Genomic DNA, 22583 nt, shown 5'->3' on the forward strand with positions numbered 1-22583 from the left:
CCGCCATTTTCACACGTGCATTGAGATTGATAGGGAGAGGACGTGGCTGGCGTCCTCTCCGTTTATAGTTACTGTTAGTAGTTAGTTGATCTGATTGCTGCTTAGCTTATTGTGGGGAGGATTGGGGAGAGCTGTTAGGAGGAGTACAGTCAGTGCAGAGTTTTGCTAGTTTTTTTTAATATGTTTTCTGCCTGAAAAAAACGCTCCATACCATATCTGTGCTCAGCCTCAGTGTGCTGCATGATATATCTAATCTATGTATATCTGACTGTGCTGAGTGCTCACTGCTCACACAGCTGAATTGTGGGGGAGACTGGGGTGCAGTTATAGCAGGAGTACAGTGCACACTTTTGCTGCCAGTGTGACTGACCAGTGACCACCAGTATATTGTCTGCCTGAAAAAGTTAAACACTCCTGTGGTGTTTTTTTTTTTTATTCTATAAACGCATTCTGCTGACAGTGTCCAGCAGGTCCGTCATTCATTATATTATATAAATATTTACCTGCAGTAGTGTTATATTTTTTTTGTTCATCTCTATCATTTTTATCATCTCTATATTAGCAGACGCAGTACGGTAGTCCACGGCTGTGGTCGTCCATAATTGTATACCTACCTGTGGTGGGGTTTTTTTTTCTATCTTCTTCATACTAGTAGTTTAGGAGTCTGCTGACAGTGTCCAGCAGGTCCGTCATTATATTATATATATACCTGCAGTAGTGATATATATATATTTTTTATATCATTATCATCTCTATACTAGCAGACGCAGTACGGTAGTCCACGGCTGTAGCTACCTCTGTGTCGTCAGTGCTCGTCCATAATTGTATACCTACCTGTGGTGGGGTTTTTTTTTCTATCTTCTTCATACTAGTAGTAGGAGTCTGCTGACAGTGTCCAGCAGGTCCGTCATTATATTATATATACCTGCAGTAGTGATATATATATATTTTTTATATCATTATCATCTCTATACTAGCAGACGCAGTACGGTAGTCCACGGCTGTAGCTACCTCTGTGTCGTCAGTGCTCGTCCATAATTGTATACCTACCTGTGGTGGGTTTTTTTTTTCTATCTTCTTCATACTAGTAGTAGGAGTCTGCTGACAGTGTCCAGCAGGTCCGTCATTATATTATATATACCTGCAGTAGTGATATATATATATATTTTATATCATTATCATCTCTATACTAGCAGACGCAGTACGATAGTCCACGGCTGTAGCTACCTCTGTGTCGTCAGTCACTCGTCATCCATAAGTATACTAGTATCCATCCATCTCCATTGTTTACCTGAGGTGCCTTTTAGTTGTGCCTATTAAAATATGGAGAACAAAAATGTTGAGGTTCCAAAAATAGGGAAAGATCAAGATCCACTTCCACCTCGTGCTGAAGCTGCTGCCACTAGTCATGGCCGAGACGATGAAATTCCATCAACGTCGTCTGCCAAGGCCGATGCCCAATGTCATAGTACAGAGCATGTAAAATCCAAAACACAAAATATCAATAAAAAAAGGACTCAAAAATCTAAAATAAAATCGTCGGAGGAGAAGCGTAAACTTGCCAATATGCCATTTACCACACGGAGTGGCAAGGAACGGCTGAGGCCCTGGCCTATGTTCATGGCTAGTGGTTCAGCTTCACATGAGGATGGAAGCACTCAGCCTCTCGCTAGAAAAATGAAAAGACTTAAGCTGGCAAAAGCACAGCAAAGAACTGTGCGTTCTTCGAAATCACAAATCCACAAGGAGAGTCCAATTGTGTCGGTTGCGATGCCTGATCTTCCCAACACTGGACGTGAAGAGCATGCGCCTTCCACCATTTGCACGCCCCCTGCAAGTGCTGGAAGGAGCACCCGCAGTCCAGTTCCTGATAGTCAGATTGAAGATGTCAGTGTTGAAGTACACCAGGATGAGGAGGATATGGGTGTTGCTGGCGCTGGGGAGGAAATTGACAAGGAGGATTCTGATGGTGAGGTGGTTTGTTTAAGTCAGGCACCCGGGTAGACACCTGTTGTCCGTGGGAGGAATATGGCCATTGACATGCCTGGTGAAAATACCAAAAAATCAGCTCTTCGGTGTGGAAGTATTTCAACAGAAATGCGGACAAGAGGTGTCAAGCCGTGTGTTGCCTTTGTCAAGCTGTAATAAGTAGGGGCAAGGACGTTAACCACCTCGGAACATCCTCCCTTATACGTCACCTGCAGCGCATTCATCATAAGTCAGTGACAAGTTCAAAAACTTTGGGCGACAGCGGAAGCAGTCCACTGACCAGTAAATCCCTTCCTCTTGTAACCAAGCTCACGCAAACCACCCCACCAACTCCCTCAGTGTCAATTTCCTCCTTCCCCAGGAATGCCAATAGTCCTGAAGGCCATGTCACTGGCAATTCTGACGAGTCCTCTTCTGCCAGGGATTCCTCCGATGCATCCTTGCGTGTAACGCCTACTGCTGCTGGCGCTGCTGTTGTTGCTGCTGGGAGTCGATGGTCATCCCAGAGGGGAAGTCGTAAGACCACTTTTACTACTTCCACCAAGCAATTGACTGTCAAACAGTCCTTTGCGAGGAAGATGAAATATCACAGCAGTCATCCTGCTGCAAAGCGGATAACTGAGGCCTTGGCATCCTGGGCGGTGAGAAACGTGGTTCCGGTATCCATCATTACTGCAGAGCCAACTATAGACTTGTTTTAGGTACTGTGTCCCCGGTACCAAATACCATCTAGGTTCCATTTCTCTAGGCAGGCGATACCGAAAATGTACACAGACCTCAGAAAAAGACTCACCAGTGTCCTAAAAAATGCAGTTGTACCCAATGTCCACTTAACCACGGACATGTGGACAAGTGGAGCAGGGCAGACTCAGGACTATATGACTGTGACAGCCCACTGGGTAGATGTATTGACTCCCGCCGCAAGAACAGCAGCGGCGGCACCAGTAGCAGCATCTCGCAAACGCCAACTCTTTCCTAGGCAGGCTACGCTTTGTATCACCGCTTTCCAGAATACGCACACAGCTGAAAACCTCTTACGGCAACTGAGGAAGATCATCGCAGAATGGCTTACCCCAATTGGACTCTCCTGTGGATTTGTGGCATCGGCAACGCCAGCAATATTGTGTGTGCATTAAATCTGGGCAAATTCCAGCACGTCCCATGTTTTGCACATACCTTGAATTTGGTGGTGCAGAATTATTTAAAAAACGAGAGGGGCGTGCAAGAGATGCTGTCGGTGGCCAGAAGAATTGCGGGACACTTTCGGCGTACAGGCACCACGTACAGAAGACTGGAGCAACACCAAAAACGCCTGAACCTGCCCTGCCATCATCTGAAGCAAGAAGTGGTAACGAGGTGGAATTCAACCCTCTTTATGCTTCAGAGGTTGGAGGAGCAGCAAAAGGCCATTCAAGCCTATACAACTGAGCACGATATAGGAGGTGGAATGCACCTGTCTCAAGCGCAGTGGAGAATGATTTCAACGTTGTGCAAGGTTCTGCAACCTTTTGAACTTGCCACACGTGAAGTCAGTTCAGACACTGCCAGCCTGAGTCAGGTCATTCCCCTCATCAGGCTTTTGCAGAAGAAGCTGGAGACATTGAAGGAGGAGCTAACACAGAGCGATTCTGCTAGGCATGTGGGACTTGTGGATGGAGCCCTTAATTCGCTTAACAAGGATTCACGGGTGGTCAATCTGTTGAAATCAGAGCACTACATTTTGGCCACCGTGCTCGATCCTAGATTTAAAACCTACGTTGTATCTCTCTTTCCGGCAGACACAAGTCCGCAGGGGTTCAAAGAACTGCTGGTGAGAAAATTGTCAAGTCAAGCGGAACGCGACCTGTCAACATCTCCTCCTTCACATTCTCCCGCAACTGGGGGTGCGAGGAAAAGGCTCAGAATTCCGAGCCCACCCGCTGGCAGTGATGCAGGGCAGTCTGGAGCGACTGCTGATGCTGACATCTGGTCCGGACTGAAGGACCTGCCAACGATTACGGACATGTCGTCTACTGTCACTGCATATGATTCTCTCACCATTGAAAGAATGGTGGAGGATTATATGAGTGACCGCATCCAAGTAGGCACGTCAGACAGTCCGTACGTATACTGGCAGGAAAAAGAGGCAATTTGGAGGCCCTTGCACAAACTGGCTTTATTCTACTTAAGTTGCCCTCCCACAAGTGTGTACTCCGAAAGAGTGTTTAGTGCCGCCGCTCACCTTGTCAGCAATCGGCGTACGAGGTTACTTCCAGAAAATGTGGAGAAGATGATGTTCATTAAAATGAATTATAATCAATTCCTCCGTGGAGACATTCACCAGCAGCAATTCCCTCCACAAAGTACACAGGGAGCTGTGATGGTGGATTCCAGTGGGGACGAATTGATAATCTGTGAGGAGGGGGATGTACACGGTGATGAATCGGAGGATGATGATGAGGTGGACATCTTGCCTCTGTAGAGCCAGTTTGTGCAAGGAGAGATTAATTGCTTCTTTTTCGGTGGGGGTCCAAACCAACCCGTCATTTCAGTCACAGTCGTGTGGCAGACCCTGTCACTGAAATGATGGGTTGGTTAAAGTGTCCATGTCCTGTTTATACAACATAAGGGTGGGTCGCTGAGCTTAGTCATCCAGCGACCTCGGTGCAAATTTTAGGACTAAAAATAATATTGTGAGGTGTGAGGTGTTCAGAATAGACTGAAAATGAGTGGAAATTATGGTTATTGAGGTTAATAATACTTTGTGATCAAAATGACCCCCAAATTCTATGATTTAAGCTGTTTTTTAGGGTTTTTTGAAAAAAAAAACCCGAATCCAAAACACACCCGAATCCGACAAAAAAAATTCGGTGAGGTTTTGCCAAAACGCATTCGAACCCAAAACACGGCCACGGAACCGAACCCAAAACCAAAACCCGAAAAATGTCCGGTGCACATCTCTAATTAAAACAACGTGAATGTGATTACCTATATAATGGTATCACATTATCAGATTACTATAAATCCAAACAGCTCCCTCGGGGCTTTAGGATCAAGAATATGCCCACTATTGGACGATATAACCTAGCATTCTGCCGCCGGTGGATTGCAATACTTAACAAGTGTTCTATGGACTTAGTCCTATTGGTCGTAGAGGAGGCTACGAGAGAATTGAATGTAACAAAGACCAAATTATTGGAATTTGAAACAACTCACAAGAGTGCTTTGCTTGCTGACACCAGCACTAATTGGATGGATCGCCTCAACACACAGATGGCTCAATACAAACGGGAATTAATTGCCTTCAAAAAAGAAAAATTACGAAAAGTACAGCTTGATTATGAACAACGGAGAGTATATTCATGGGTGTCTAATACCAACCCCCCGGCTGACAGACCAAGAGCCCACCAATATCTGAGACAGTGGACCCGGTTTAGAGATACAGAGGGTTCCAGTACGTCCCTCAGTGAAGCAGAAGCGGCACCAAGTACCCCCAACAATTTGGATCACCCTTTAGGGGTTCTAACCAGATCTGCTATTCGTCCAAAAACCAACGCAAGAGGACGAGGCGGGCGAGGCAAAACCAAAGAATATACAAGCAAAAAACCGCCACGCCGATAGATGATCTAGTGTTCAATCTCTCTTCCACCCCCCTAACTCCCGCAGAACACTGTATATTATCAAAAGGGCTATCATTTGTACCCACTACACACATGGAGTCATTCGAGTGGAAAGTGAGCACATATAAACTCAATAGAACGTTACGTTTAAAAGACCACTTTGAAAAACAAATTAATTCAAGTCCACCAGTATCCGGTAGTGAAATTCCACCACAATTAAAGAAAATCCTGCCAAAATCCAAGTTCGACCCTACAACACAAAATTCTGCTATACGAACTTTTACACGACTTTTGGATATAGAGGGTCAGGAGATGATCAAGACACCTGGCCGAGCTAATAACCTGGATAAGGAAGAGATGGCGGCCATTAAATCTCTATCAGAATGAAAAGATATCATTATATGCCCCGCCGATAAAGGCGGTGCGGTGGTGGTACAGAATTTAGATGGATTACAGATTGGAATGTAATAGACAATTATTGGATGCCACCACTTATGAACTATTACCTAAAGACCCTAGTGGGATGTTCAAGAAAGAATTAGATACTGTGCTACTACAGGCAGTCAAAGATAATATAGTCAATGACCAACTACGTTTGGCATTAACGGTTGACTGTCCGGTTGTGCCTCTATTCTATGTGGTCCCAAAGGTTCACAAAGATCCTAAGAAAACCCCGGGGCGTCCCATTGTATCGGGGAGAGGCTCATTATATCAACCAATTTCTGTGTTTTTGGATTCAATCTTAAATCCATGTATTAAATTAATTCCTTCTTATTTACAGGATACCACTGCATTGTTAAACAAATTGAGTAAAGTGGTGGTTACTCCCCCTTCGGTGGTATTGTGCAGTGAAGACGTGGCTAGTCTCTATACCTGCATACCGCACGAAGCAGGTGTGGAGGCAGTCAGGTCACTTATAGTGGACAATCCTCACTATGTGGGACCACCGGTGGATTTTTTCCTTAAATTGCTGTTTATGGTGTTGACGCGTAATTTTTTCTTACATGATGGTAGATTTTATCTACAGAGGGCGGGTCGTGCGATGGGGTCCTCGGTGGCCCCATCGTACGCGAACGCCTTCATGTATGCTGTTGAACAACAACTCTTTTGGAGACAGGGTATACTATTGTCTAATATCCAATTGTATGTCAGATATATAGATGATCTACTTATTGTTTGGTCTGGCACTATAGTAGATCTTCGCAAGATACTAGATGAGCATAATCAGTCTAATAGTGTGGTTAAACTGTCATATGATATCAGTATGGAGTCAGTACACTATTTGGATGTCAAAATTACAGTGGATGAACACCATTTGAGCACTACATTATTTGTTAAGAGTACCGATAGAAACACTATCTTAAGGAATGACAGTTTTCATCCCCTGTTTCTTCGTAATAGTCTGCCCTATTCACAGATGTTGAGGGTTAGACGTATTACATCAGACCCCACCATGGTAGAACCAGCTTTGGATCAGATGGTAGATAAATTCTTAGAAAGAGGATATGACAGACAGCTATTACTGAGTACCAAAAATAGAGTGTTAAAAATCCCAAGAGCTGACACCCTCAAATATCAGCCGCAGACAACAGCGGTCCAGAAGTAGTACCATGGGTGAGTCTCTATACGGATAAGAGTTCCACTCTAACCAAAAGGGCCAAAAAATGGTGGCCTATGGTAAATACTGATGGGGACCTACCCTTATTACAGCAAGCTAAATTATTACCTAGTCACACCAGAGGTAGGAACTTGAAAGATCGATTGGTCAAATTGGACATTACAGGAATGGATAAGAAGCACCCCTCGCACTTCCTAAGTAGGAGGAATGGTTGCTATAGATGCTTGGGATGTGTGACCTGTAGAGCACTATCAGTTGGCAATACATTTTGTCATCCCCATACAGGGAAGCGTTTTGAGATTAAATATCCTGTTACTTGTAGTACCACCTTTGTCGTGTATATGCTGACCTGTCCCTGCGGGTTGGCATATATCGGCAAAACACAGCGCCAATTCAAAGAACGCACGGCGCAACATAGGACAGCAATCAGGCATGCGTTGGAGTCTGGTAGCAGCGATCAGCCTGTTGTCAGACATTGTTTTGAAGCAAGACACAGTATAGCAAGCATGAGATCAATTATTATTGACCACGTCCCCTTGAAAATTCGTGGGGGTAACCGTGCTAAAATATTATTACAAACAGAATGTAGGTGGATTTATGCCCTAGATACAATAGCACCTCGAGGGCTAAATGAGAGTCTTGGGTTACAATGCTTTTTGTAAATTACATGTTTCTAACAACTAAGATCCGTTGATAGGGGGTACCAATATGATGGTGAGCAATATAGTATGTTATAATAGAAGATAACTTTAAGCTAATACACTGTATAGATGTGTTAGGATAACTGCTGTGGTACGTTTGTTTTTAATGTGATTGATAACAGGAATTGTTTATGTGTTGCATAGCAACCGAGCAGTGTGGGCTGTGTGCGCCGGGGGACGCCGCCGGATGACGTCACGGGCTCCGTCTAGCAGAGTGTGGATACGTGGGTGGCGGGAAGTCCAGCGGCGCTGAAGGCAGGCGTCCTCCAGGTGTCACAGGTAAGACTGCTGGATTGCGTTTGGGGGAGGGTATATATGTTTGTTTCATTACACTGTGCATTTATGTTCATGCTGTCCCTGACGACGGGATTACCCCCGAAACGTAGGATCAAATAAAGGACCGTTTTATTTCTTCATAAGAAAGCCTGGTGAGTGCCACTTATTTGCCTCCAATACAATAGCTCTAAGGAGCTTAAGAAGGCACCGCAGCAAGTACTATATTATCCAGGAGGGAGTGCCGGACAACTGGACATTGTATATATATATATATATATATATAAATATATATATATATATATATATATACACACAGATACAAACTGAAAGTTCAGCACTCACCATAGCAAGCTCACTTATCCTCACAACATCAACATCAATATATATATATATAGCTTGTGATGGGAAGCCGGCACAATTTTCATGTGCGTCGGTGCCTTCCCGTTAGACGGCCCCGCTAAGCAGACCGGATAACCAGTATATTCACCAAAGGGCGGCACTCATCCGACTTTGCAAATACAACACTGGATCCTGTGTCAGTTTCAACGTTTCAGAATTTTTACAGTAAACGAAAGAATTACAATAAAAATTCTGAAACGTTGAAACTGACATGGGATCTGGTGTTTTATTTGCAAAGTCGGATGAGTGCCGCCCTTATATATATATATATATATATATATATATATATATATATATATATGTATATATGTATATATATATATATCATACACATGCATAGATCATCGCAACTTAATACAATTTATAAATATATGGTGGTATACATACCACCAGGGACTGGAAGTGGGACTTCTGTGATGAGAGAGGGACGGAGGGAGCTGCTGTGGCTGAGCTTCCACAGCCAGCAGCTCCCCCTGGACTTTCACTATGCAGACTGCAGAGAGCTACGTACTCTAGCTCTCTGCTGGTGCTAAAGCAGCTCCATGGTCACGGTCGCGATCGCGGCTTTTGCTGAGACGGAGACAGTGCTGTTTCCGTCTCAACAATAAAACATTTGGTTCATCAGGGGGGGTTTCCAGGTACTCGGAAACCCCCCCTGCGTGCGCTACTGAATGCTGCACTTTCTAAGCACACATTCTCCCACCTCATGGTAAGCTCCTGTCTCTTCTTCCTGGTAGCTACTCTCTAGTCCAGAGCACTGATTGAGGACTCAGATCCTCACATAGAGCAAACTTGGTAGAAGAAGATGCTACCACTAGGCATGTGCAGCAGCTCTGCTCTGTTCCATAACCTGCATTATGTGGCAGCAGCTCTAGTAATCATATTATACTGTATACTATTGCTATTATTGTCATAATTTGAGAAACTTGCCGAGAGGATGGGGGTTTCCAGGCAACCAGAAACCCCCCCTGCGTTTGCCTATGGTCTCACCCCACCGCATGTCACTGCTGTAGAATCCCACGTCCACTACTGCTGCCCTGCAAAAATCTCATGCACAGTAGGAGCATCACTGGGAAAATGGTCACCTTGCCATTTCCCCTGAGTCCCTCGCATGTGTAGTAGATTCTAGCACCGCAAGAGAGAGAGGAGGGGGACTAGGTAGAGACTGCACACAGGCCCCGACCTCTCTTAATACACACCTGCTCCTCCCTGCTCTTCCTGTATTTGCGCCAGACAATCTGTCCTTCCAACCATCTGCATCAGTCATTCTGCTTCACTGTCTGTAACTGACTTTTACCCAGGGCTGGATTAAGGCTGGTGGGGGCCCCAGGCAACAAACATGTGGGGGCCCCACTACTAAAAATTGTGGCCAAAGAACCCCACCGTGCGCAGGCGGGTCGGGGGGCACTCGCACACTCACATACATACACACTCAATCCCTCACTCACACACACAATGACTCACACACATACTCATCCACATACGGAGCAGCAGCTTTACAGCAGTGCACACCGGCGGCTCAGTTAGTGTCTCGCGGGGTAGTGAAGTGATATCCCGCGAGACACTGACTGAGCCGCCGGCGTGTGTTACTGAGTCACACATTAGGGGCCCCCACAGACTGCATTTTAAATTCGAGCAGTCTCTGTCAGCAGCCACCGAGGAGCTCCGTGTACACTCTGTACACGGAGCTCCTCGACGGCTGCTGAGGGAGACTGCTCGATTTATAAAGCAGTCTGTGGGGGCCCCTAATGTGTGGGGGCCCCGAGTCAGCTGCCCTTGTCGCCCCTAGGATAATTCGGCTCTGCTTTTTCCCTTCTGCTGTCTGTGTCAGTGTCACTACGGCACTTCATCCTCAGTCTGATACTAACTATTGCTCTCTAAAAAAATGACATTTCGATAGAAGAATGGAATATACCTTCCTGATCGATCCACTGAGAGTAATTTACAAACTGAGAAAAGCTGCCCCACAACATACATTTTGTAATGCTCCTATTTTTGCATCATTGCTCTTATTCATGGTAGCGAAACGGGGTTATACAAAGGTTGGTACATTTTGATTGGAGCTGCTGTGCGAAATCAAGTTCCCTTCGTGCAGGAGGCAGGCATCTTACATCATCTCACTTTGCTCACATGCAACAACAACATTACATGCTGCTGGTAAGGAATGTGTTTCAAGACATATGCATTTATGGCATCTGCCTATATTTTCAATATGACACTATTTTCACCAATCAGGTTCACTTTAAATAGCAAAGAACAGTTTTTGTGCATAAACACCATTTTATAAACAATGAAGAGTTACAAATGTGACATTATAACAAAGGCAGTGCAATCCCCCTTCACGCTCATACAGTTAGGCTTTTAGGAGAAATGGAAATTAAAGTGATAGTACTGTATGCAGGACAGAAAGAAAAACATTTACAATTATCCTTGCTGTGGCTTCAAGAGCCCTGTCCCTGTGCATGAATCAACTAATCATTTGTTTAAAGTGGAATACATACGATTTACCGGAGGGCAGGGTGCTGGCTGTCCATATTCAGATAAGGCATCCCGCCCAGGGCCGGCCCTAACCAATATGATGCCCTAGGCAAGATTTTGGCTGGTGCCCCCTAGCACCACCACTGGTTGCACCTCTTTCCCAGCACCATCACCCCTCACCCATAGCAGTCCTTATTTTGGTGTTTGTACCCCCTATATTTTAAATAGGAACAGTTCGCACATTTGGCGCACAGCCCAAAAAGGGTGTGTTTTTGCTGGCAAGGGGCATGGCCACACAATAGTAACCCCAATTCCAATTACGCCACACAGTACTGCAACTTTATTCACATTTGATCATGCGATAGTGTCCATAATTCATATTACATCCCACAGTAGTATTACTTTACCTTATAAACATTACTCCTCACAGTAGAGCCCCTTATTCACATAACATTACACTGAATTGCTCCTTATTCACATTACACCACACCCTATTGCTCTTTATTCATATTAGATGACACAGTAGTGCCCTTTCTATACGCAACACCACAAAGTAGAGCACCCTATACACATAATGCCACACATTAGTAATGCATTTATACACATAATTCCACACAGTAAAGCCCCTTACACATTATTAATGTCCTTATAAACATAATGTGCCTTACACATTATGACAACCTTTATTAATGCCCTTTTACACATAATGTCCCTTACATATATGCCGCACATTATTAATGCCCTTATACACATAATGACACATAGTGCCCCCTACACATTTGCTGCACATTATTAGTGCCCCTACACACATAATGACACACATACAGTAGTACCCTGTTACACATATGCCACACATCATTAATGCCCTTATACACATAATGACACACATAGTGCCCCTTACACATGTGTTGCACATTATTAATGCATTTTTACATGACACACATAATGCTCCTTACACATATTCCGAACACTACTGCACAACCAACCCACTCACATGCACACAGCACTCACACTTCCACTAACACTGTGACCTCTGCCTCTGCTTGGATACAGATGTGTCCTCATAAATCTTGCCTCAATGCTAACGTCGGGCACCTTTTTTTATGAAAATGCATCTTATTTGCATTGCTATGTGGCTAGGATGCACAAGCAGATTCTGCTGATTAAAATGATATGCAGCATGCCTATATACTGTGTGTGACTGTGGCTGTATCTGCCTATGAAATGCTATACAGAATATAGGCATGCCGCATATCATTTTAATCAGCAGAAGCTGCAGATGCCCCTAGGCATATCAAATGCCCTAGGCAATTGCCTAGTTTGCCTATAGCTATGGCCGGCTCTGATCCCGCCCCTCAGAATGCCACCAGCGGGCCGAGAGCAAAGAGTCCTCTTGCAGGCTCGCTGCGCTTGCCACACTGCGGGCTTGGGGGCTCGCTGAGCTCGCCAGAGGTTCTATACCCACTCTATGGGTGTCGTGGACATCCATGAATGGGAAGAGACCTGTTTTGCCGGGATTACTGCTTTCGGGATTCTGGCGTCGGTATTCTGACCCCCCGGGATCCTGACAGCCGGCAAATTAAACGGATCCTGTTTAAAGCATTTATATTACCTTGGAAACTAGCCAACTTCTTACACATCTCTGGCTTCACCCCCACAGAATGATGTATGATAGAGAAGCTCCACTGTTTGAGGTGTTTGCATTCTCTGAAAAAGGACAGTCAGAATACATTTCCCATAAACACATCAGTTATTTCAATTATTTAAATTAGTTCACAAATAATACATAGAATTTCATAAATAATAATCTTCAAAAGGACATACTAACATGCCATTGGATCTCATACCCTTTGATTTGTAGCCCAAAAAATAGGTAATAATTACAGGGCAGCCTTTTGTCAGTGGGGAATGGTGCATAGTCTATTATTACCAGACATACGGTAGCACAGAAATTGTTTCTCAGCAACAATCATATGAAACATAAATGGCTGCTGAAATGAAAATGGCATTATTTTAATTATTGCAATGATCATTGTTTTGCTGCTGAAATCTATGTTGTAGGTGCGTATTTCTATGCATAATGTAAAACCCGTAAAAAAATAAAAAAAATACATATCTACAGTATGTTAAGCTTAATATAATTTAATTAAATTGTATTTCTATACTTGTTACGTACATTATCTTTGTTTTCCTTATACATATAACCTGTAATACATTGCTACAAATGTAGTGCCAACAAAAGATGTAAAATATATATCTGCTGCCCCTGCCTGGTAATGTCTGCTCATTACAAGCCTAGGAGCAGAAAGCAGCTCATCTTCATTCATAAAGCTCTGATGAACAGCACACGCAGGGATCTTTTACCAACATACAGTACTGTAGGTGCATCGTTGCACCTGGACAAACCATGCTGTAATGCAAGGGGTGCTGATACATTTTTTAACCATGCAGGGTACTAAATACTAGAGATGAGCGGGTTCGGTTTCTCTGAATCCGAACCCGCCCGAACTTCATGGTTTTTTTCACGGGTCCGAGCAGACTCGGATCCTCCCGCCTTGCTCGGTTAACCCGAGCGCGCCCGAACGTCATCATGACGCTGTCGGATTCTCGCGAGACTCGGATTCTATATAAGGAGCCGCGCGTCGCCGCCATTTTCACACGTGCATTGAGATTGATAGGGAGAGGACGTGGCTGGCGTCCTCTCCATTTAGATTATAAGAGAGAGAGATTTACTGGAGCTTAGGACTAGGAGGAGTACTGTAGAAGTGTAGAGAGTGCAGAGAGTTTACTAGTGAGTGACCACCAGACAGTGCAGTTTATTTAATATATCCGTTCTCTGCCTGAAAAAAGCGATACACACAGTGACTCAGTCACATACCATATCTGTGTGCACTGCTCAGGCTCAGCCCAGTGTGCTGCATCATCTGTATATATTATATATCTGTCTGACTGCTCAGCTCACACAGCTTATAATTGTGGGGGAGACTGGGGAGCACTGCAGTGCCAGTTATAGGTTATAGCAGGAGCCAGGAGTACATAATATTATATAGTGAGTGACCACCAGACAGTGCAGTTTATTTAATATATCCGTTCTCTGCCTGAAAAAAGCGATACACACAGTGACTCAGTCACATACCATATCTGTGTGCACTGCTCAGGCTCAGCCCAGTGTGCTGCATCATCTATATATATTATATATCTGTCTGACTGCTCAGCTCACACAGCTTATAATTGTGGGGGAGACTGGGGAGCACTGCAGTGCCAGTTATAGGTTATAGCAGGAGCCAGGAGTACATAATATTATATTAAAATTAAACAGTGCACACTTTTGCTGCAGGAGTGCCACTGCCAGTGTGACTGACCAGTGACCTGACCACACTGACCACCAGTATAGTTAGTAGTATACTTATATTGTGATTGCCTGAAAAAGTTAAACACTCGTCGTGTGACTTCACTTGTGTGTTGTTGTTTTTTTTATTCTATAAAAATAAAACTCATTCTGCTGACAGACAGTGTCCAGCAGGTCCGTCATTATATAATATATAATATATACCTGTCCGGCTGCAGTAGTGATATATATATATTTTTTATATCATTTATCATCCAGTCGCAGCAGACACAGTACGGTAGTTCACGGCTGTGGCTACCTCTGTGTCTGCACTCGGCAGGCAGTCCGTCCATAATTGTATACCACCTAACCGTGTTTTTTTTTTCTTCTCTATACATACATACTACTACGACATCTCTTTATCAACCAGTCTATATTAGCAGCAGACACAGTACAGTACGGTAGTTCACGGCTGTGGCTACCTCTGTGTCTGCACTCGGCAGGCAGTCCGTCCATAATTGTATACCACCTAACCGTGTTTTTTTTTTCTTTCTTCTTTATACATACATAGTTACATAGACATCTCTTTATCAACCAGTCTATATTAGCAGCAGACACAGTACAGTACGGTAGTTCACGGCTGTGGCTACCTCTGTGTCTGCACTCGGCAGGCAGTCCGTCCATAATTGTATACCACCTAACCGTGGTTTTTTTTTCTTTCTTCTTTATACATACATAGTTACATAGACATCTCTTTATCAACCAGTCTATATTAGCAGCAGACACAGTACAGTACGGTAGTTCACGGCTGTGGCTACCTCTGTGTCTGCACTCGGCAGGCAGTCCGTCCATAATTGTATACCACCTAACCGTGGTTTTTTTTTCTTTCTTCTTTATACATACATAGTTACATAGACATCTCTTTATCAACCAGTCTATATTAGCAGCAGACACAGTACAGTACGGTAGTTCACGGCTGTGGCTACCTCTGTGTCTGCACTCGGCAGGCAGTCCGTCCATAATTGTATACCACCTAACCGTGGTTTTTTTTTCTTTCTTCTTTATACATACATACTACTACGACATCTCTTTATCAACCAGTCTATATTATTAGCAGCAGACACAGTACAGTACGGTAGTTCACGGCTGTGGCTACCTCTGTGTCTGCACTCGGCAGGCAGTCCGTCCATAATTGTATACCACCTAACCGTGGTTTTTTTTTCTTTCTTCTTTATACATACATAGTTACATAGACATCTCTTTATCAACCAGTCTATATTAGCAGCAGACACAGTACAGTACGGTAGTTCACGGCTGTGGCTACCTCTGTGTCTGCACTCGGCAGGCAGTCCATAATTGTATACTAGTATCCATCTCCATTGTTTACCTGAGGTGCCTTTTAGTTGTGCCTATTAAAATATGGAGAACAAAAATGTTGAGGTTTCAAAATTAGGGAAAGATCAAGATCCACTTCCACCTCGTGCTGAAGCTGCTGCCACTAGTCATGGCCGAGACGATGAAATGCCAGCAACGTCGTCTGCCAAGGCCGATGCCCAATGTCATAGTACAGAGCATGTCAAATCCAAAACACCAAATATCAGAAAAAAAAGGACTCCAAAACCTAAAATAAAATTGTCGGAGGAGAAGCGTAAACTTGCCAATATGCCATTTACGACACGGAGTGGCAAGGAACGGCTGAGGCCCTGGCCTATGTTCATGGCTAGTGGTTCAGCTTCACATGAGGATGGAAGCACTCAGCCTCTCGCTAGAAAAATGAAAAGACTCAAGCTGGCAAAAGCAGCACAGCAAAGAACTGTGCATTCTTCGAAATCCCAAATCCACAAGGAGAGTCCAATTGTGTCGGTTGCGATGCCTGACCTTCCCAACACTGGACGTGAAGATAATCTGTGAGGAGGGGGATGTACACGGTGATATATCGGAGGGTGATGATGAGGTGGACATCTTGCCTCTGTAGAGCCAGTTTGTGCAAGGAGAGATTAATTGCTTCTTTTTTGGGGGGGGTCCAAACCAACCCGTCATATCAGTCACAGTCGTGTGGCAGACCCTGTCACTGAAATGATGGGTTGGTTAAAGTGTGCATGTCCTGTTTTGTTTATACAACATAAGGGTGGGTGGGAGGGCCCAAGGACAATTCCATCTTGCACCTCTTTTTTCTTTTCTTTTTCTTTGCATCATGTGCTGATTGGGGAGGGTTTTTTGGAAGGGACATCCTGCGTGACACTGCAGTGCCACTCCTAAATGGGCCCGGTGTTTGTGTCGGCCACTAGGGTCGCTAATCTTACTCACACAGTCAGCTACCTCATTGCGCCTCTTTTTTTCTTTGCGTCATGTGCTGTTTGGGGAGGGTTTTTTGGAAGGGACATCCTGCGTGACACTGCAGTGCCACTCCTAGATGGGCCCGGTGTTTGTGTCGGCCACTAGGGTCGCTAATCTTACTCACACAGCTACCTCATTGCGCCTCTTTTTTTCTTTGCGTCATGTGCTGTTTGGGGAGGGTTTTTTGGAAGGGACATCCTGCGTGACACTGCAGTGCCACTCCTAGATGGGCCCGGTGTTTGTGTCGGCCACTAGGGTCGCTAATCTTACTCACACAGCTACCTCATTGCGCCTCTTTTTTTCTTTGCGTCATGTGCTGTTTGGGGAGGGTTTTTTGGAAGGGCCATCCTGCGTGACACTGCAGTGCCACTCCTAGATGGGCCCGGTGTTTGTGTCGGCCACTAGGGTCGCTAATCTTACTCACACAGCTACCTCATTGCGCCTCTTTTTTTCGTTGCGTCATGTGCTGTTTGGGGAGGGTTTTTTGGAAGGGACATCCTGCGTGACACTGCAGTGCCACTCCTAGATGGGCCCGGTGTTTGTGTCGGCCACTAGGGTCGCTTATCTTACTCACACAGCGACCTCGGTGCAAATTTTAGGACTAAAAATAATATTGTGAGGTGTGAGGTATTCAGAATAGACTGAAAATGAGTGTAAATTATGGTTTTTGAGGTTAATAATACTTTGGGATCAAAATGACCCCCAAATTCTATGATTTAAGCTGTTTTTTAGTGTTTTTTGAAAAAAACACCCGAATCCAAAACACACCCGAATCCGACAAAAAAAATTCGGTGAGGTTTTGCCAAAACGCGTTCGAACCCAAAACACGGCCGCGGAACCGAACCCAAAACCAAAACACAAAACCCGAAAAATTTCAGGCGCTCATCTCTACTAAATACTGGCTGCTTTTGCACATAGCCAAAAAATGCTCTACAGCTCTTTTTGTCAACTGCTTTCTCAAATCTAAATATCTCTGCACAATTTAAATCTATCCCACCTGCAGTGTAGCATGGTTTTTCCAAGGTGCACGGTCACTTGCCCTTTTGGTTTTCCAACTACTGGCAGATTGTACCTCTGGGCTGCAGGACTGTGCCCCCTGCCCCAGTAAAATCTGTCACCCTGTCACCCACAGGAACTGCCTAGCAGTGGCAGTGATTTCCTATTGGAAGCGCTTTCTGCTAATTACAGTCTGACAGGCAGTCCCATGGGGAGGTGTTCTCTCCCCGTGGGACTGCCAGCAAACAGTGGGTTTTACACAGATATACGCTTCCCTGCTATGATGGAAGCCCTATCTAGCTTCTAAAGCAAATTAAGCCACATCAATGATTTAGGCCCCAACCCCTGCTGGCACTGGATTTAAGCCCCGCTACCGGATGACATCAGCTGTCAATTACTTGGAGGGCAAGTAGTAAAAGATCAGCCAGGCACAACACAGACCCCTCAGCCAGACAGGTAAGAAGCCACTGCTGCCCTCAACTCAGAATCAGGCCCATACTGTCAACATCCTTGCAAACCAGTCCATCTAATTCAAATACAGGTGCACACCCACATTCTGGTTATTGAAAATAATCCCCAGAAAATACATTTGTACCAACATTTGTGGAATACACCATGCAAAGGCTCATTAAGGAAACTTTAAATATGTTTAAGTTTTTCTTCTTTAATACTGTTGAGTCATAAGAGTAAGGAGACATCAACAGCCTATTTTAGAGTTGCACACAAGTCACCACAGATGTGGCCCTTTTGTGTCTTTGGACAAAAATGTGGATCTTCTTCACCAGTACTCAGAGTAGGCCACATCTATGTGACAACACCAGTGTTATCAGTCCGCTTGTGAAAGTAGTCATCATCACTATTAGAACACATTTGCCCCAGCCTAGTCCTTGGTGCAAGATATGTGTCTGAAATCATACAAGCCATCTATACACCCGCAACACACCTCCAGAACCTACATGCAAATGCACAGTTTTTGTCTAGTAACACCCTCACAGCCACAAGTGTAGATGCAACTGAGATGAGTAAAGGCGGGATGTACTAATAATCTTCGCGGGCCATCTCCTGCTATCGCACAAATGCTAATCGCATACAGTATGTACTAACATTGCGTTTAGTATCGCAATGCAATGAAAGTGGCCCCCCTGCGAAGAATGGTGGTCCAGAGGAGAGGGTGTGCGGGGGCCTCCAGGGTCTCCGTCACCTCCGAGCCCCGGGAGGTGACGTCTGCTGTTAGTCCCGTGCTCCTTCTTCTCCTTCCTGCAGCTGGAAGTACAGATGGCTGTGTTGCTGGGGGAGGAGGAGGCTGGGATCCAGGACTGCGACAGGGAGCTGCCTGCATACAGGTATGGGGGGGTCGGCTTGAGCGGTGCTGGGCAGCAGGTGCGACGGATGCCGTAAAGAAGCCCATCGGTGTTTACAGGGATTTTACTGCATTTTCAAATGTACTAAGACCCGGCCACCCGCTTTTCAATGCGGAGGGTATAGTCATCTTTTTATGGCGATAACCTCCACATCAAAAAGCGGGCGGCCAGGGGTTTTACAGCATTTTACCTTTAGTACGTCCCACCATAACACTCTGAGTCAACCATAACTGCTCAAAGCTGCCTATACTCGGCTATGGAGAATGTGCAGTGTGAACAACTGCAGGATCTATCCACTAAACGCACTTGCGTGCAGCTCTGCATCAACCTCCAGGTCATTAATATTTGTTTTTTTTCATATGGAAATGTTTTAAGTACATTGGTTGAAGACCATTTATAAATGCGATTTACATTACAATCTCGCTTAAAAGTTGCAAAAGGCATTTCATTCAAAATATAGGCAAAAGCTTGATTTCAGTCATTCTGGGGGATATAAAAAAATCATGTCTTTTTGTAGGTAGAAAAATGCTCTGCAGCCGCGTGATAAATACAGAACACATCAATCATTGGGGCAGATGTATTAACCTGGAGAAGGCATAAGGAAGTGATAAACAAGTGATAAGCGCAAGGTGATAAACGCGCCAGCCAGTCAGCTCCTAATTGTCAATTTACATATTGGAGCTGATTGGCTGGTGCGTTTATCACCTTGCACATATCACTGGTTTATCACTTCCTTATGCCTTCTCCAGGTTAATACATCTGCCCCAATGTATCTTCTGTATTTCTGTGCATTTATACTGTTTTTCAGTCCCATCAAACATTTTAATTAACTAACTTACTTACTATCATTTATTTATATAGTACCAGCATATTCTGTTGCTCTGTATATTTTTGAACAAAATGATAATAAAATGGGTCTGTGTAATAGGAGACAGATAGAAAGGTAAGATGACCCTACTCACAAGCTTACAGGAGCTGGTAAATACCGTGGACCTGATTCAGGGGTGGACTCAGACAAGGCCTGTCTGTGTTTATTGGTGGTCACTCATCCGCGACTTTAGCAAATGTTTCTACAGGATTTAATTAAATTGCCGGCAGTTGGGATCCCGGTGGTCAGGATACTGACACCGGATCCTGACTGCTGACAATGCCGCCAGCAAGAATACTGGCTCACGGGGCTATATAGAACCTGTGGCGAGCACAGTAAGCCACCGAGCCCGCAGCGAGGAAAATGCGGACTCTCTGCGATCGGCCCGCTGCCGGCATACTTGTTAGTAGATGATGCACTCTGTGCCTGTCTCCTTCTACCATAGAAGCCTATGGGCGCCTCCCCTAGTGTTTATCCCCTTGTGCCAGAGGTGGAGCTTAGTATGTGTAATGCTCTGATCCTCCATCTTAGAGTGAGTGAGTAAGCATGCAGAGCTGAGACCGTGAGCGGAGCTCAGTGTGAGAGACTTACAGCGTTTCCATGCAAGTACCGCGGCTCCAGAGCTATCACAGAGCCGGGTGCCGCACCTTCTCTACAGCGGGAGTCAGACTGCATGGCTGTGTAGTCCTCCATCCCTTTCCACCTGAGACAACTTCTGCTGAGATGCCGCAGCCACACAAACAGACTTATAAGTACCTCTACCACTGCTGTGTTACCTTGTATGATATAAGGGGGCCAATTACCTATATCAATAATACATACAAGTCACCTGTGTGTTTACTGAATAAACCTGCATTACTGTTTAAGTTCATTAAGTGTGTGGACTGACGTCACTGCACCAGGCAATCCGCTATACTCTGCCAACAATACTGACGGCCGGGATGCCATTGTCTGTATACTGACAGCCGCCATCCCTACCATCGGTAAGTCCTTCCCTTGTATATGAATGTGCAAGGGACTGATTCATTTGTGTAATAAAAGCAAAAAATCAAGCAACTGGGCAAAATCATATTGCCCTGTAGATAGGGCAAATGTAACGTGCAGAGACAGTTAGATTTGGGTGCGCTATAATTTTCCTCTGCATGGTAAATGCTGTCTGCTTTTGCTTGCAGCCCACAAATGTTAGACAGCTTTATTTTTACACTGTAGTTCAGATTTCAGTTTGAACACACCCCACCCATATCTAATATCTCTGCACATGTTACCTATGCCCCACCTGCAGTGCAACATGGTTTTGCCCAATTGCTTGTTTTTTATTTACTTACATACATGAATCAGGTCCAAAGACTGAGAAAAGTATGGCTTCCAGGGTCAGACTGGCCATCTAGTACTTCTAGCATCTCCCAGAGTTACTGCAGGTTGATATACTGTAGATATCTGGAAAGTAGGGCTTGTGGGGGCACATTAGGAATTATGCCCCTACCTCATTGATTACATTAGCAGGTGAGGATTTATCTTCTCATCCCAGAACGGCAAGTATAGTGCATGCCTGTGTGTCATTAAAGCCAAGTGCCATACACCCAATGTACCACTGGAATAAAGGAGCAGCAGAAGTTATATCTGACCCCCCCGCAATGCACATGGTTTTGCCCAACTGCTAACAAATTTGCTGCTGCGATCAACTCTGAATTACCCCCATTATCCTTGGTCCGGTAGCGTACACAGAGTGAAAAAATGAAAGATCCACTCAGTAAACAGGCTTGTGTTTAACTCTGCAATGGCCTCTTAGTGAGGATTCAGTCAGTAAAAATGTTTTCAACATTGAACATTGCGAAACAGATTCCTTGGGTATATCTTGCTTTCAGTATTGTATTGTTAATTTTCTTATGTGTATCATCTACATGTGAAAGTCAACAAGAGGTGACAATCTACTTACTGTACAAATACACCACATATTGGGGGTCATTCCGAGTTGTTCGCTCGTTATTTTTTTCTCGCAACGGAACGATTAGTCGCTAATGCGCATGCGCAATGTCCGCAGTGCGACTGCGCCAAGTAAATTTGCTATGCTGTTAGGTATTTTACTCACGGCATTACGAGGTTTTTTCTTCGTTCTGGTGATCGTAATGTGATTGACAGGAAGTGGGTGTTTCTGGGCGGAAACTGGCCGTTTTATGGGTGTGTGTGAAAAAACGCTACAGTTTCTGGAAAAAACGCGGGAGTGGCTGGAGAAACGGAGGAGTGTCTGGGCGAACGCTGGGTGTGTTTGTGACGTCAAACCAGGAACGACAAGCACTGAACTGATCGCACTGGCAGAGTAAGTCTCGAGCTACTCAGAAACTGCACAGAGAAGTCTTTTCGCAATATAGCGAATCTTTCGTTCGCAATTTTACTATGCTAAGATTCACTCCCAGTAGGCGGCGGCTTAGCGTGTGCAAAGCTGCTAAAAGCAGCTTGCGAGCGAACAACTCGGAATGACCCCCATAATTCTATGGAAAAATATATTTCAATGTGTAATTGAACTCGGTATCTCCAGTTGCTCTAAGGCAATGATTTTCAACCTTTTTTCACTCGCGGCACACCAAACAATATTTTAAAATTGCCAAGGCACACCATCCGTTCCCCACAGCAAA

The sequence above is a fragment of the Pseudophryne corroboree genome, chromosome 6, assembly GCF_028390025.1.
Source record: "Pseudophryne corroboree isolate aPseCor3 chromosome 6, aPseCor3.hap2, whole genome shotgun sequence".
NCBI classification, from domain to species: Eukaryota; Metazoa; Chordata; class Amphibia; order Anura; family Myobatrachidae; genus Pseudophryne; species Pseudophryne corroboree.